The sequence below is a fragment of the Camelus dromedarius genome, chromosome 27, assembly GCF_036321535.1.
Source record: "Camelus dromedarius isolate mCamDro1 chromosome 27, mCamDro1.pat, whole genome shotgun sequence".
Lineage (NCBI taxonomy): Eukaryota > Metazoa > Chordata > Mammalia > Artiodactyla > Camelidae > Camelus > Camelus dromedarius.
The window spans coordinates 26,002,492-26,018,591 of record NC_087462.1 but is presented as its reverse complement, the minus strand read 5'-3'; the positions used below and the strand labels follow the sequence as shown (position 1 = coordinate 26,018,591).

General features: G+C 51.9%; 1 protein-coding gene across 1 annotated transcript in view; it reads right to left on the bottom strand.

The window, feature by feature from the left end:
- Positions 1 to 219: 219 nt before the first annotated feature.
- Positions 220 to 16,100, bottom strand: part of LOC116151640 (adhesion G protein-coupled receptor B1-like) — a 28,643-nt gene continuing 12,762 nt past the window's right edge. The window contains exon 2 of the mRNA XM_064480198.1: positions 220 to 309. The gene's annotated coding sequence lies outside the window, so the exon portion shown is untranslated. The remainder of the gene's footprint in view (positions 310 to 16,100) is intronic.

Genomic DNA, 16,100 nt, shown 5'->3' with positions numbered 1-16,100 from the left:
AAAAAATGCCACAGAGAAAGCAACTCTAGTCAATGACACATGTGATAGAAATATTTACAGATAAAATGTACCCTGTCTGCAAGTTACTTTGAGACATAAGAAATTAAGATGGAATGATGAAAACTTACAGTTTTATACATCAAATAAAAAAAGATGGGACTGATAAATGGATAGAGGGCTAGATAGAAACATGACAAAGTACACAGTGTAAAATCTTACCTCTAGCATTATTAAAAAGGCACCAAGAATATCTGCTTTCTTTTCAAATAGTTAGGCAGTGACTTCATGAAGCTGATACTTCTGAGTAATCTAGGAAAAAGGAAATGACAAACCTTCACAAATCTTGTTCACGGAGTCAGAAGATTTTATTAATACTGGAAAAAAAAAATCCCTGTATAATAAAAAATGAATTCAAACCCTAGAAGTATGCTATTTTACAGTATAATATGCAAATATTTGACTTTCTAGTCTTGGAGCGGCCCATTTGGGACTCTAACTGAATCAAGGTCATTCATTTTTTTTCCACTTTAAAAGTTGTTTGTGCACCTGAATTATGTGTACCCACTACAGAAAAGGTAACATGAATATATAAACAATAATAATATACACCAGAAACTGACAAGTGTAACTACACACAAAATATTTAGAACAAAATGACAATGAAGCCACTACACATTAGCCTATGGGATCGCAATAAAAATTCGTAAACTAAGTTTCTAGGGAGTAAAGGAGAAATACCAATTAAGCCACGATAAAACAAAGAAAATAACTACAGAAAAGAATGCCACAGAATCAACAGAGAAACAACAGAGGTTTTAAAAAATCCCCAATCAGTCTTTGGAAAGACTAACAAAGTAGAATAATACTTTCTTACTAAGGAAAAAGAGAAGCACAAATAACACACGAACAGGTTAACAGATCAAAGAAGGAAAAGATGTGATCATCTCAATAAATAGAGAAAAAAATCACTTGATAAAATGCAGCACAGCACCCGTTCTCGACAAAAATAAAAACAATATGAAACACTCTAACTCAAACTGGGAATGGAACTTCTTTAATTTAATTAAAAAATACTATCAAAATCCTACAATAAAAACCATATTTAACATAAAACGTTAAGACACATTCACTTTTAAATCAGGAACGACAGTGCACACTGTCATTGCGTCTTTTCAATAAAACCCCAGAGCTCCTAGACCTCTGCCAGGAGACTGAAAAAAGCGTAAGACTGGAAAGGGAAAAACTACCATGGTTCTCACACAAAATATTATGGTTATAATAAAAATCTAGACACTATTTGAATGAAAAAATACTTCAGCCTCGTTGCTAGATATAAAACAACATGCTAAACTTAGTAACATGCACCAACAGTAATCAGTAAAAAATGTCATTTCAACAAATGTCCTTTAGAATGTTAACAAGAAGTGTAAGTATCTGGGAACAAATTTAAGAAAATATGCAAGAGACAAGTAAAACATAAAGTGACAAAGCCTCACCAAAGTGCACAAAGGGCGTTTTTAAAAGGCAATCATGGTCCTGGATGTGAAAACAATACCATAAAATGTCAATTCTCCTGGAATGAATCTATAAACTCAATGCATTTCTTCATCAAAATCCTAGAAAATGTATTATTTATAAAGGTATGTGACGATGTGATTCCTAAATTGATATGAATTAGTAAGAGGTCAAGAACAGCCAAAGGGTTTTAAAGAAAAAGAATGACGAGGGAAGAATATTCTTTCAACTCATAAATCTTACTCTAAAGCTGTTTTCATTAAAATCTGCGGTATTAGTATAAGGAAAGAAAAACGACCAAAAAAAACCAGAACAGAATCCACAGAAACATCTACGTATATTTGGGAGTTTGGTGCGTGGCAGTAAAAATAAGGGAAGGACGGACAATAAACTGGCACGTGGAAGATCAGTCATCCACATGGGAAAAATATATAAATCCCTCTCTTGGTCTGTTTACAAAAATAAATTCCAGATAAAATGTAAGAAGCCAAACTATAAAACTCATATACAAGGATATCCTTTATGCCATTAAAGTAGCAATGGAAATAAAAGTCACACACACAAAACTTTAACGTTAAAGGAAAATACTGATAAATTAAAATGGAAATCACTGAAAACAAATTTAAAAAATACGCCATAATAGCATGGAAAGAGGCATCTCCAACATAAAAGAGCACTTAGCATTAGAAACCCAGAAATAACAAGAACTTCGAGAAATCAGTACAAAGGGCAAATCCTCACTAGGGAAACAGGCCAATGATGTGAACAGATAGTTCAGGGAAAAGAAAACCCAACGTGTCATTAAACACATGGAAAGAGATGCAGTGTCACGAGTGATCAGTGAGAGCCATCAGAACTGGCAGAAATTAAGAAGCCTAAAACAACAAGGCTACGTGTCGCGTTCCATAAATAAAAAAAGACTTAAGACGTCTAAATATTAGGAACACGCAAGGATGTGGAAAAACAGCAAACTAAAAACACGGATGAGGAGAAATTTATCACAGCAATGGAGACCATGCACCATGGAGTCAGACTGGGTTTAATCTCAGGTGCTAGCACTTACCAGGTATAAACTTAAGCAGGTAATTTAATATGAGTCTCCCTTTGCTCATTTATACAATGGTGAATGATTAAGGGAAGTTGACTCTTGCCTCCTGTACACCATTGGTCTTACCTGAATGGTTTCTTCTAGGCGGCAGCATTCCACGCCTGGCAGCATCTCTATAACCTGGTTGGGGCCGAACGGACACAACAGCTCAGTGAACGGCTCTGCGACACACGGTATTGAGAAGTTTGGTAGGGAGTATCTTTGAAATAATCATTGATTTTTTTCGCCCCACATATTTCTTGCCTCTATCTTACTCCCTGTTTTAAGAGACAGATCATTCCTTAGAGAACAGAAGTTACAGAAGAATATGAGAAATAACAGAGCTGTTTATTGCCTATGAGTTTTAAACACTCAGTTTTGTAGGAAACAAGAACAATTCATGGCAGAAAGATTTAGGTGGGAATCTCATGGGGAAAGCCCAGAGCAATGAGGTGTACAGGACATGGGCACCATTTCCTGCATAGAAAACAAGAGGAATCAGGAAGCCCTCACAGAACAGCTAACTCGCATCTCTGAGACCTAGCCTGGTAGAGCCACACAGAACTTCCTGCACCTCAACATGGAACAGATCAGGGAAATGGTTCCCATCAGTCTCAGAATGGAAGGGAAGGAATAACATCACTGGATGTGATGAGCCAGGTCTCAGCAACACTTGCGCAGGCCGGCTCCCCAGGACCAGACAGCAACCAGGACAGCTCAGCGGGTGCCCAGTGTACGCAGGCGACACAGAGGGCCAGGTAAGCGTCATTCCACATCCCACCACCTCCTAACTCCTTGGCAGTAGAAGACTCCAAAGCACAGACACACTCATGGAGAAAACGGAGAGGTCTTGTCTTGCATTGCTACGAATTTGGGAACAACGAATTAAGTTGTAAATCAAGTGAGTTCTTTAAAATTATACACCAGTACCCATCTTACATAAATCAGTTCGTAGACACAAAGGCACAAGTATATGGAATACGTGGTCCCTGCACTGTTTTCCTAGACAGTGTTTCATGCTCAAATAGGTTTGGGAAATGCTGTCTTTTCCTTTGGGACATCAAAATGCCCATTAACATGTAAAGATGCCCAGTATTTTCCCATTGATTTGACCTGGGAGAGCCTTTTGGAGAAATTGGTGATCTACGATCCTGGGAAGACGTCTTAGTAAGCACTGCTCTCAACTTATCTTAAGTCTTAATTTTACCCGTTCACTCACCTACTCAAAATCCTTCACTGAGTTTCAATGGATCTTTAGATTTGGCTTTCAGAGACATTTCTTTTTTAAGAGCCTCCGCAACGCAACCTGCCCTAGTCATCAGTCGCCACTGTTTCCCTGTGTAGCTCCTTTCCTTCAGCTACGTCACACTCTTCACTGTCCTGAACAAGATACATTCTTGTTGCTAAGTGTAATTCTCAACTCCCCGTGGTCTCTACACGCCCACAAACGAGGTGGCCATTTGGGTTCTACTCTCCCAGAAATGTCACAGAGCTGCCCCGGACCATTCCAGCTCCAACCAGCTGTTCTCTGATAACACACGAGCATGTCACCCACTTACAAGCTGGCTTCTGTGGTGCTTTGTCACGGCAGGAATGATGCCAATATGTTTACACATCATTCAACAAATCCAAATTCCGGTGTTGAATGATTGTATTTTGCCTTACTTTTATGTTACTTTCAGTGGCTGGCTAAATGTCTACCCCTAAAAATGAAGGAACATGTGCACTTTTCTCAGAGTAGAAACTTTACATACATTGGGAATGACTGCAAATTTTAAAGCGAAAGAGGCAGAACACAGCCCACAGGACTTCAGTGGGCGGCAGCAAGACATCAGTTTGACTAAGTTAGTTTGTTAGAGAGCACGTCACAGTGTTCACTGTTCACAAGTCCCAGGACGTACTATCTCTATTTATCATGTAAAAAATTTGGTATTGGTGTGACGTATTTGGGAAGAATTGTATGCGTGTGTGTGAGATTTCTTTTAAATAGCAAGATTCCATAATTAAAGGGACAAAAACATGGCTGGACAATACACCTGTCACTTGTTGAGCCAAGAAAGACATGCAAAAGCCCCTCAAATCTGAAAAGGAGACAGAAAGCACAGTAGGTAAAGAAAAGCTGAAGTTCAGCTAATTTGTCCAATGCAACTCCTACAGGATATTCTTGCCATGGGAAAATAGGTAATATTCACCCTCAGGATACTCAAGCACAATACATCCTTGAAAAAGTCAATTTACTAACTTTATGGAAGATGTTACAAAACTGATAAACCGTAAAAGGACCAAACTGTCTCATTTAGACTGAAGTTAAGGCAATTACACTTTCTGATAGTGGTCTTTATCACTGCTCCTAAGATCTGTGCAATCACCCGTCAACCTGCACTTAGTGGTCTAATTAAGGTTAAACATTTTCAAAATTGTATTCCAGAAAGAAAGCTATTGATAGGCTATCTTTATGTGAGAAAACTAATTTTCTCCATGGTCATTAATTACTGTGATATACTGAATGGTATATATAAATATAGGTATATATATATATATATTCCATTTAATACATGTATTTATATGTTATAAAATATATATTATACATAAGTATATATATGTGTACACACTCAACTTTTTATTCCATAAAAGCAACATGTAAGATTTTGGGGGGATAGATTATGTAGTTGTACAAAAAGCCGTCTTTTTCCAGAAAACATTAGGTGATGTGTCTTTCCTATTTCTCTGTAACTCCCTCTATTCTGGCCAAATGAGCCACTACGGAGTCTAAAGATCTGTAATGAATGGTGACTGTTTTTCACTTTTATGCTTTTCATGCCAACAGCATAACTGGTGCCGGGAAGAAACTGATTTCTCTTCGGCCCTAGACCTAAATGTCAGTATTCATTCAGTTGGCTTAGCCTTTCCAAAGAATAAAACCACTCCTTTGTCACGTGAAAGAAACACTAGCAAACAAAACTGTCACAAGAGAGATATAATTCCCTAAGATGGAAAAAGAAACGACTTTGTGAGAATGGGAGCTTTTCCAAAACGTAAAGGAGTAAGACTAGTTGAGGGGAGGGGGGACGATGGGAGGCGTCGGCACTACCCCCATCCAGCCAGGCCCGGCGGTCAGCCTCCGGTGGGGGGGGGGGATAAGCAACCAGGGTGCTCACCACCCACCCCGGCGCCACCCCCTCCACACCTGCTGTTCCCTCGCCTGCTCATTCCTTCAATCAAAGCCACTGAGCTCAGTGGGGTGTAGCGTGACTGCAGTTGGACCTGCCCCAGGGCAGGGGGAGGGCCTGTGCAGGCTGGGGGCAGCTGGCGTCACTCTGGGGAACAAAGGAGTCAACTCAGGGTTCAAGCAGTGACAGGGCAGAGCCTGGGGACTTGGGAACAGACATTTGAGGAGTGAGAGACCATTCTTGCAGCCATCAGGACAAGGCTTCTCACTGCAACGGGCACACGGAAGGCACAGGTCTCCAGGCCAGGTCCCCCAGGCTTTTCCGTGTTGGAGGCACGGACACTGGCAGCGGACGCCGAGGCTTCCTCTGCTGGAACGGCACCTGTGAGCGCTTCAGAGGAGCTGAGGCCTCACCTGCCTGTACACCTGGCTGCCTTGGGGAGAGTGGGGAAGGGCAAGGGGGCCAGATTCTGGGGGGATTTGGGAGGGGCAGCCCCAAGCTTGCTGATGGACAAAGCGTCATGCTAACTAAACACTAGCACTTGTCATCTGCCTCTACAAGGACTGGATCACGTTGTCACCTGCCATCTAACTCTGCTTGGATCAAAGTGTGAGCCACTGCAGCCTCTGACCTCCAACACACCTGAAAGGAGTTCAAGAATGAGGCGCTCTGCTCTGGGAAAACTGGTGGACCAGGCCTTCAGACAGTTAAGATATTTTCAGGAGATATTAGGAGCCCAAATTCTTGTGTCTCCTCCAATCTGGAAAAACACTGAATTCATCAACGGTGACAACCGCTCCCCCTGACCTGCACCTAGCCTCTGCCTCTGGAAAAACACTGAATTCATCAACGGTGACAACCGCTCCCCCTGACCTGCAACTAGCCTCTGCCTAGGTGTGTGCTTGACCGCGCACACAACCTCTTCACTGAAACCACATGTAACACTGAGCTCTCCCCTGCCTCCTCAGAACAGCTTCTCACAGCTCTCTGGGACGCTGTCTCCTGGGCTCTAGTCCTCTTTTTGCCCCCAATAAAACTTAGCCCAAAACTCTCACGTTGTGTGGTTTTATTTTAGTCGACATCCCCTAAACAGACTCAGCAGTGGGGCCCTGGGGCTCCCCAGGCTTATGGCACCCAGCCCAGGAGACCCCAGGGGAAGGTGAGGTGGGGAACTGGGTGCCCCCGGGAAGGTGCCCCTTCATCAGGCAGGATTGGCCCCCCGTAAAGGTGGAGGGTCAGCAATGTGGGCGGGGTGAGTTCAGTGGAAATGGGAGCAGAGGATGTGCAGACTCCTTCGAGGTCTGCTGCCCTTGCTTTCCGAGGCCCCTCACTCCCTGCCAACCCCCTGCCCTACCCGCTTGATACCACAGTCCCGACTCCCAGCCCCGTTACCTCTCACACAATCACAGCACCCTGAGTCTGGTCTGCCCCGCACCTGCCACTAGCTCACCCACCCAACAAATGGTGCCTGGGATCCTTCACGGAGGCCACTGGGACAAGGGCAACTGAGTAACACACATTTCCAAACCATGTAAGAGCTGGGGCTGACAGACGCTGGGCACAGGGCCGGGGAGCAGGTCCTTGCAGAGGGGTGACCTGCAGGTGGTAGGACAGGCCCCAGGAGTGCGATGGCAAAGGTTATGTGTCAGGAGACGCTGAGCTGCAAGCCACACAGGGCCGGCACCGCCACTCCTGGGAACACCCCTCCTGGCCACACTGCTGTCACATTCGACCTAGTCCCCTGCTATCAGGCCACAGTCCACCCTATGCTTAGGGGACATTCAGCTCCGAGTCCTTAGGGAGGCAAGTGCCTGCACGTGGCTGACATCATCCTGGGCGTTAGCAGTTGTGAAGGGAGCAGGTGGGGGCAGCAGTGATGCCTTCTCACAGGTGCCCCTTCCCCACCCGCACTAAGGCACGTCCCAGACACGAACACTGTTCCCCGCCCAGCAGTGGAGAAGGCGCCGTCCTCCCCCGACCTTCACTCTCATTTAGATGTTTGTATGGCCGACCCCAGCAAGGACCGCTCCTGGCCCGGGCCCAGGGCAGCACAGAAGTGACCTTGCACTTGCACCTGTTGACCACGTCCCAGGCTCGGGGTGGATGCCCTGGGTTTCCATCCTGCCTGCACCTAACTGCAGGACACCACCCTTCCCCCTATGGGCTGTGGTCCCCACAAATGGGGGTCCCCAGGAGCTCTGGTCCCCTAGGGTTGTGGCATCCCTGCCCTCTGAGGGGCTGGGTCTGCACCGCTGTCTCCCGTGGTCCCGCAGCCTGCAGCCCTGGCCCCTCCAGAGAACCAGCTGTTCGGGCTGGCAGCCAGGAGGCGGGCAGCTGCTGGACTCACTCAAAACTTGCAGGATGGCAACGCAGGCTCTCTGGCCTCGGCCTCTCCCCCATCAAGTGTCCCCTGGCTCCGCAGTCTCTGGTGGCGACAATCAAGGGAGCATGCACGGGCTCCTGACCTCCAGCAGAGGGACAGCAAGCTTCTCCTTGCCACTTTCCCCATCTCTGTATTACCAGCTTCCCATGCATTTTATCATTTAATCTTACAAATAATCCACAGCTCAGCTCTGTAAAGAAAACTGAGGCTCAGAGAGGTGGGAGGATTGCCGGACGCCACACAGCAAGACAGTAGGAGGGCCAGGATTCCAGTTTTTATTTGTCTCACCATCTCACATCCTCTCCACATCGCCAAAGCCTACAACATTTGAGCAGTGAAATCAGGACTGGGAATCACAGACCTGAAACGAACCCTCAAGGATGGTCTAACACCCAGACCAGATGGAGGGGGCCCTCCCTAAGGCCCATTCAACACGAGGGCGAAGCCCGATCAACGGAGGTCTCCCAGGCCATTTGCAGAGCTTTTCAGGCTGCCCTGGGCATCAGCCAAGGACTGGCCCCAAGCAGGACATGTGGGTTGTGGTCTCTGACTGGAGGACCCTCACTTGCATCTTAGGCACACCCTGACCTGGCAAACGTCAGGGGATCCTTGGCCCTCCTTCTTTCAGTTACACCTCTAGGACACATCCTCATATACCCACAACATCTGGAAGTTCTTCCCCATGTCTGACTGAAATCCTTCCTGCTGCAGAGGACACCTATTACCATCTCTGCAACACAAGCAGGTCCTTCCTTCCTCGAGCACACAGTGACCGCTCCCACATGTGGGAGACCATTTGCTGCCTCTTGTCTGAACTTCAGAAACTTGGAATACCTGGGTCACGGATCCAGGCCCCCACTCCTGGGCTCAAACCTGAGGAATCTAGGTCAGTGACATCTGCTCCTCCCCACTCCCCAGGTCCAGGGTGACAGAAGGAGCTGGGGCAGGGGCCCCTCCCAGCACCAGGAGCTTGGAGCTCCTCCCTGCCTGAGGTGAAGGGGGGGTTGTAGGGGGCCCCAGGCCCCTCAAATCAGAGCTCCCAGAGAAGAGGCTGTGCCTCCCTCATCAGACCAGGGTCTACCAGGAAGGCCCAGCCACTGCCCACTCCTCTGCAGGCCACCAGGTCCTCACTACAGGCTCCTCCCACCCCACTCTGGCCAAAGCCCCCATGTCACCAAACCCCAGGGACAACCACCTGTCCCTTTCGCTCCGCTTCTGAGCTCCTCTTCTGCCCTCAGTCAGCACCCCAGGGCCTGACCCTGAGCTGGGACCTGAGTTTCCTCTGCCGCTCCCCAGCCCTCGGATCCCTTGGTCAGTCAAGAATACAGCCAGCAACCTCCTTCCACCCCCACGCCACCCTCATCCACCCACCTCACTCCGTGGACAGCCGGCCTCCCGATCCCACGTCCCCCCGATGCCAAGTTGTCCTCCACAGCGTGTTAGGCCAGTCACTACCATGGTAAGCTGCCCCTCCGGTGGCTGTCCAAGGCCTGCACACCCGTCAGCTGCATACCACCTACGGGTCCTCCCACCACGTGATGGCCCTATTTTCCTGCTGGCATCATCCTCTGGGAGGGCGGTAACAGAATCTGGCTTGCTCACCACGCTGCCTGCACCCCAGTAGGGGCAGAGTGCCCAGCTAAGACTTGCTATGCAGGGACAAGTGAGGCCCTATGGCCGGGCAGCATGGCCCTTCTCTGCCCCTGCAACCTGGCGGCAACCTCCAGGACCCCCCCCCCAATCATACCCACACGCCCATCAGCAACCAGCCTTCATGTCAAAATGCACTGAGACTCTCACTGCTATTTTCCATTCCATGGCCACCACCCTGGTGGGACCCACTGCCAGCCTCCGCCCTGCCTGCCTCTGCCTGTACCCAGCAGAGTGCCATCATCTGAAATATGACAGGACACATGCTCTGCTCAAAACTTTCCTGCTGCTCCCTCCTCACTCAGAGGAAAGGTCATGCTGCCCTCAGGGACCCGACAGGCCCAAGCAACTGGCCCAACTTCCCTGACCCTCCCCACTTCCCCCCTTGAGTACACCCATCCAGCCACACTCAGACAGGGAACCCCAGCTCCCTGCAACCCCGCCCTCGGAGACCCGCCTCACTCCGACTTCAGCCCCTATGCGGGCCCACAGCCTTATCCTGGTGTCTCCTCAGGTGGTCACTAAGAGAAAGCAGCCTGGCTCCTGTCACCAGCTACCAGAGGGCAGTAGCCTGGCCCCTACCCAGCTCAGAACGCCCCCCCAGGGGACCTCTCCTGGGGCCCCGGTGTGTCAGAGCCTGGGAGGAGGCTCAGCCTGCAGCTCCCCTGCCGTCCTGCTCCCTGCAAAGCTCCCTGCTGGTCCAGCCCAGCCCCATGAGGGGGAGCTGGACAGCCAAGGCTACTGCGGGCCACTCAGGGCTGAGCTGCCTCCCCTGTGAAGTAGGCACACATCTTCACCCCGCGTGCTGTTCAGGGAGACAACAGGGATACAGGGCTCAGCACAGGGCCCGGCACGCTCATGGGAGATCAGGCGACAGTAACACAGACTGTGCGTGGAGGGTGCAGCCTATCTGCCCGCCCACTGAGCCTGGGCCTTCTCGGCATTCAGGATGTCTCGCGCAGGCCCGCAAAGCAGGTGTTACTATAGGACTGTGGGCATCAGGGTCCCCCCGGGGTTTGATGGGCTAATTCACACTGGAGTGGGAAGGACTCATATCTGTCCTCCCACACAGCACAAAGAAGCCAGGATGGGCGCAGCTAGCCCCAGTGACGGAACAGGGAGTGGGCAAGGTGTCTCTATAGACAGGGGCTTCTAGGAGCCCCTCTAAACGCCTCAGCTGGGCCTTTGGGCTCCCGAAACCACCCATGCCAGGTACAAGTGCTGCTAAATCACGCTTCACACGTCCAGAGTGCCAACCTCCCACCTCTGCCTATCGACTTCCAAGCCACAGACCAAGGCTTCTGCTGCGTTGCCTCCTCCAGGGAACCCACCTGGATGAGCCGTGAATTCCTGAGCAGTGCAACTGGCTCCTCCAACAGGTCCTGCCCGGCTGCTGGGCTGGGGCTCCCTGCCTGGGGCCCACCTCCCGCAGCAGCAGGAGCTCATCAGGGCTCTCAAGTCCCCCCGCAGTCCTGGCGGCCCTGCCCACACACACCAGCTGGGATGGAGCTGCTCGGGGCTCAGAACACAGGTGCCCTCTCCTGACTCCAGGTCTTTATCTTGGCCGTTCCCTCTGACCGTATCCCCTCCTGTCCCCTGGCTGACTCAGCTTCATCCTTCAGGGCTCTCCTGAGGCCCTGCCATCTCCTGGCAGCCTCCTCAACCTCCCACTTTGTGCCCAGCTCCCATCTGACCACTAGCCTGTGAGAACCCCCGTCCGCGGGCAGGCCAATGTCTGCTTCCCCAGATCAGTGCCATGTCCTCTCTGTTGGACGGTCTAGGGGCAATGCTTGCGACCCGAGAGGATCCTGGGGGGTGGAGAGGTGACTGACTTCGGTCTTGCTAAGTAAGCTGCTGGGTGAAAGCCATGCACCCTCAGGCGTGTTCCTGCCCATGGGGGGCAGGCTCTCCAGGCACTGACAATGTCTAAGGCTCACTTAGCAACCACGGGTCTATGACCGATCTCCTGGCTCCCACGTGGTGCCGGCCATGCTCTGAGTCAGAGCTTCCAGCCGCTGGCCTGTCCCAAGGGTGGAAACCTAGCCATCCTCAGGGTCTAGTGGCTCTTCACCTGACCCACCCCACCCCACCCACCAGGGCAGGGCCACAGAGCCAAGGCAGCCTGCCAGGCAGAACAGGAACCCAGCAGAAGGGGGGCCCCTAAGCTCCCCAGCCCTCCAAAGTGGTCTGCACTGTGGGTGCCAGGGTCCCACAACCCCAGGGCACCTGCTGACTCTGCCCAGCTCAGAGGCCTGCACCCCTGCCTGAGCCCTTTGTCCCTCACTCAAACCTTCACCTGGTGCACCTCTGGCCCAGCTCTGTCCAGCCTGCCACCTACTCATGCCAGCTGTGGGGCCAGCCCCTCGACACCCACAACCCATCACGCTCCAACCACTGGCGCAGCTGGACCTCAAGCCGATAGGTCACTCACTCAGCAAGTGCATCCCTGGCCGGCCTGCTCAGGCTTCATGCTGGGTGCTGGGCACCTGCATGGGCGCCAGTAGATCCCAAACCTCCTCACCTTCACCAGCCCAGCTCTGTCTCCTCCACCTTCCCAGACTACGTGGCCCCATGAGCGCTCCCCTCTTCCCTCCCACCCAGCCCCCTCACCTACTCCGCCTCATTAATTGCCCCGGGTGTGTCCTAGTTCCCATGAGGAGGGGGGCTTCATAGTGTAACAGAGAACAAATCTGCCTCCACATTGGATCTGCTCTTTTAGTTTTAACCACTGGGCCGGGCCCTGTTTTCCAGGCTCAGTCTTGCCAGCTCTGCACCTTTTGGGAAACAATGTTGCCTTTAGCCTGAAATAGACAGGAGAGCCTACTCTCAGGGCTCTGACCTCGAAGGATGTCAGCACTTCTGCACTTCTGCAGAGATGGCAAATTGCAAAACAGAATAACCTTTGCTTTGTTGGAGGTTTACAGGAACACCAGGGCCTGACCCACATGGACAGCTGCAAGAACAAAGCATTCCTACAGCAGGAAGTTTGCAACAACGAACCCCACCCACTCTCTCTCTCTTTTGTTTTTGTAACAGGAGCCTGTATTCTGACTGGAGCAGGATGGTTCTCCAAGACATTGGTCTGCCATCCTCTCGGTCTCCTGGCTTTCCAAATAAAGTCACTATCCCTTACCCCAACAACTCGTCTCCCGATTTACTGGCCTGTTGTGCAGCGAGCAGAACGAGTTTGAACTCGGTAACAATTTCCCCCGAATTGCTGAGGCAACCCCCAACGCCACCTTAACTGTCACCACAGCGTCCACCCTCATGGTCCTCACTGAAACCACCATCAGCACCAGCGCCACCAGTATGATGACCTCATCACCATCACACACCGCCACCATTACCACTCCCAGCGCCCTGCAGCTGCCCTGCGCACCCTCCACCAGTGCAGGCATCCTCCCAGAGCTACCCTGCGCTGTTCCCCAGACTGTCCAGCAGATCCTGTGAGCTCAAGGCTGTCCACACTCGCTGCTTACCCTGTCAGGCCTCACCCCTGACACTCAAGTCACTTGGGAACACCCCACTCATAGAACTGCATGCCCCTACCACTGACACACACGGGGCCCGCAGGGGTCGGAAAACACAGGGACCAGACGCAGCCCTGCAGGAGACTCCTGTGCCCTAAACTCCACCCGGGAATGCTCCCCACACCCAGATGCCCCCTGCCCCTGCCACAGCAGTGTATCCCTACCCTCACGCACGTGTCTGTGATGGTCCCACCACACAGGACCCCGCCCAGCCCCCTAGACACCAGGGAAACCACTGGCCCAGCAGCCGCCAACAGTACCCTTTAGCCAGCATGGGAGAAGTCGGGCTGGGAACTGGCTGGCTCTGACAGTGAGCTTGGACACCCTTCCTCTTGCCCCCCTTGGCCTGCCTCTTCACTGCCCTCTCCAAGGAAACCAGGGACAGGGATGGGGCAAGGCTGTTAAGGGGCCCAGGACATGCACTTGGGTGAGGACCCCAGGGAGGGGGCTAGGCCTGGGTCCTGAGTGTCCCCCAGGACAGCAGCAGGGCTGGGGTCTGCCCAGGCAGGGAGAGAGCACAGACTGGCATGATCCATGGGGCCACCCTGGGCCTGTCGATGGCACTACGTGCCCCAGTCTCCTAAGCCAGGCCGGCCTAAAGGTGCCTGGAGTGAGTCAGGTTTTGAGATAGGACCCAACAGACTGTGCGGGAAGGTCACACCCTCCACCAGCCAGTCCCAGTGTCTGCTCTGCCAGCTCAGTGAGGGTGCCAAGTGCCCACTAATTAGGGAAACCCCAACCCAACGGAACAGGAGCCACTTAAAGGACTTCTGAGACCTTTTATGGTTGCCGTGCATGTGAACCCAGGAGAACAAGACACGGTGGGTATGAACTCTACCCTTCCTGGAGCCCACGTGGGATTAGCGTCAGGCAGAACACCTCCTGAAACGCTGGCATAGCAGGAGGAGGGCCATGGAGGGTGTCTGCCCCAGGCCTGGCCTGTATGACGTCCCTATGCTGCGCCTCACCTCCACTGTTTTCAAGTGATTGCACAGCAGGTGATTTCGAAGGATCTTGCCAGCTCTCACTTTTGTGCTCTATGTAACTCTGGGTTATTCACTTTTAAAATGGGAACTGCACATCACATGCAGCCGCCATGAGTGAAAGACCCAGCGAGCTGTCCGATCAGAACCACAGGAAGTGAACTCCCTGGATGTGCTCCTGGCCTTCCTTAACCCCGGCACCAGTCCATTCTCCTGGGCCCGTCCTCCACCCACCCACCCAAACATCTGGGAATTCTGCAAACATCCCCTTTCCCTTCCTAATGGCCCTGCTCCCAAGGACCTCACTACCATCGGCCAGCCTGGTGAAGGGGTGTTGGGGGAATGGGGACGTGAGCCCTGTTGGGAGAAGTCACCTCATGTGTACATGTTGAGCCCGTGTGTGCAAGTGTGTGTGTACAACTGGGGGTGAGACAGGCAGGGGTTTTCTGCTGTGGGTGGAAACCTCTGACTCAGATGTTCCAAGACGAGCATGTCACATGGCTGACAGTTGCACGTGGCTGGAAGAGGGGGCGGCCCTCCAAGCACATAACACGTGCATAATTACACACGAACGCACACAAGTGACTGCAGATGAGACACGGGATCAGGGCTCAATGTGTAACCAGGATCAAGACTCAGAGTGTGACCAGTGACCAGGACTCAATCTGAGTCCGGAATCTAGGCTCCATCAGTGATCAGGGACAGAGTCTATGGATCAAAACATCAAGTACTACTCAGATGACGGTCACATCACTGATGGCGCTCAGCCCCCAGCGGCCCCCCAAACACACAAACTTCTGGAGACACATGAGAACTTTTCTCACCCAAACACACAAACACAGGCCCATGACAGCACAGACCCAATCTCTGGACTCACTGGTGGAAGCAGACCTGGGGTCCTGTCCCTGGTCCCCACTTTAGGAAACACTTGATTCCTCTGAGCCCGTTTATGTGAGGAGTGGCTACTTGGGCATGGAAGGAGATTCCGTCCAGCAAAGACCAGAGCAAAGGGGGAAGACTGGGGGAGGGGCAGCGACAGACCCCACCCTCCCCTGCCCAGCCCTGGCCTTTGGCCCCAGGCTGTCCAGTTCTGGATCAGATACCGCACTCCTCATCCTGAGCTGGACCACGGTCCTTCCTAAGCCTCGGCTTCCCCCGATGTAACAGACATAGTTAGCCAGGCTCCTAGGGCCGTGCCCAGGACTGAACAGGGAGCTTGTGGGCAAAATGTGTTCTGGGGCACCTTCCCGCTGGCCTCAGAGCCCTGGGCCCAGGCACAGAGACCCTAACAGTGTCATCCACTCAGAGGTGACCTGCGGTGGGCAGTGGGTGGGCCCCCCACACCTGAGGTGGAGGCCATGGCCAGTGCTAAGCACCCCAGGGACCTGGCTGCAGCCCACTCCCCATCACCTCTCTGCCCCCACCTGCAAGCAGGCTGACTCTGGTCCCGAGGATGGGAGGGTGGTATCTGCCCCAGGTCACACAGCCCTGGGGACTGCGAACTTCACACTCACTGGGCTGGCCAGACTGCTCACAGCCTGCTGCCCTGGGGGCCAAGGGGCTGGGTCCACATCTCTGGAAAGAAATTTACCACCAAGATCTTGAAACTGTTCAGCGGACTCAATGCCTAGGGAACGATCAGAAATGTGAGCAGAGCTGTCTTAGCGAGGGTGCTGGGCCACTGGGTGAATGGGCACCCCCAGGGCACTGCAGGCAGCCTTCCAACAGCCAGTGGGGAGGGTTTCTGGCCTGTGGGGAGGGGCTTGTGCTGACATCAGGGGC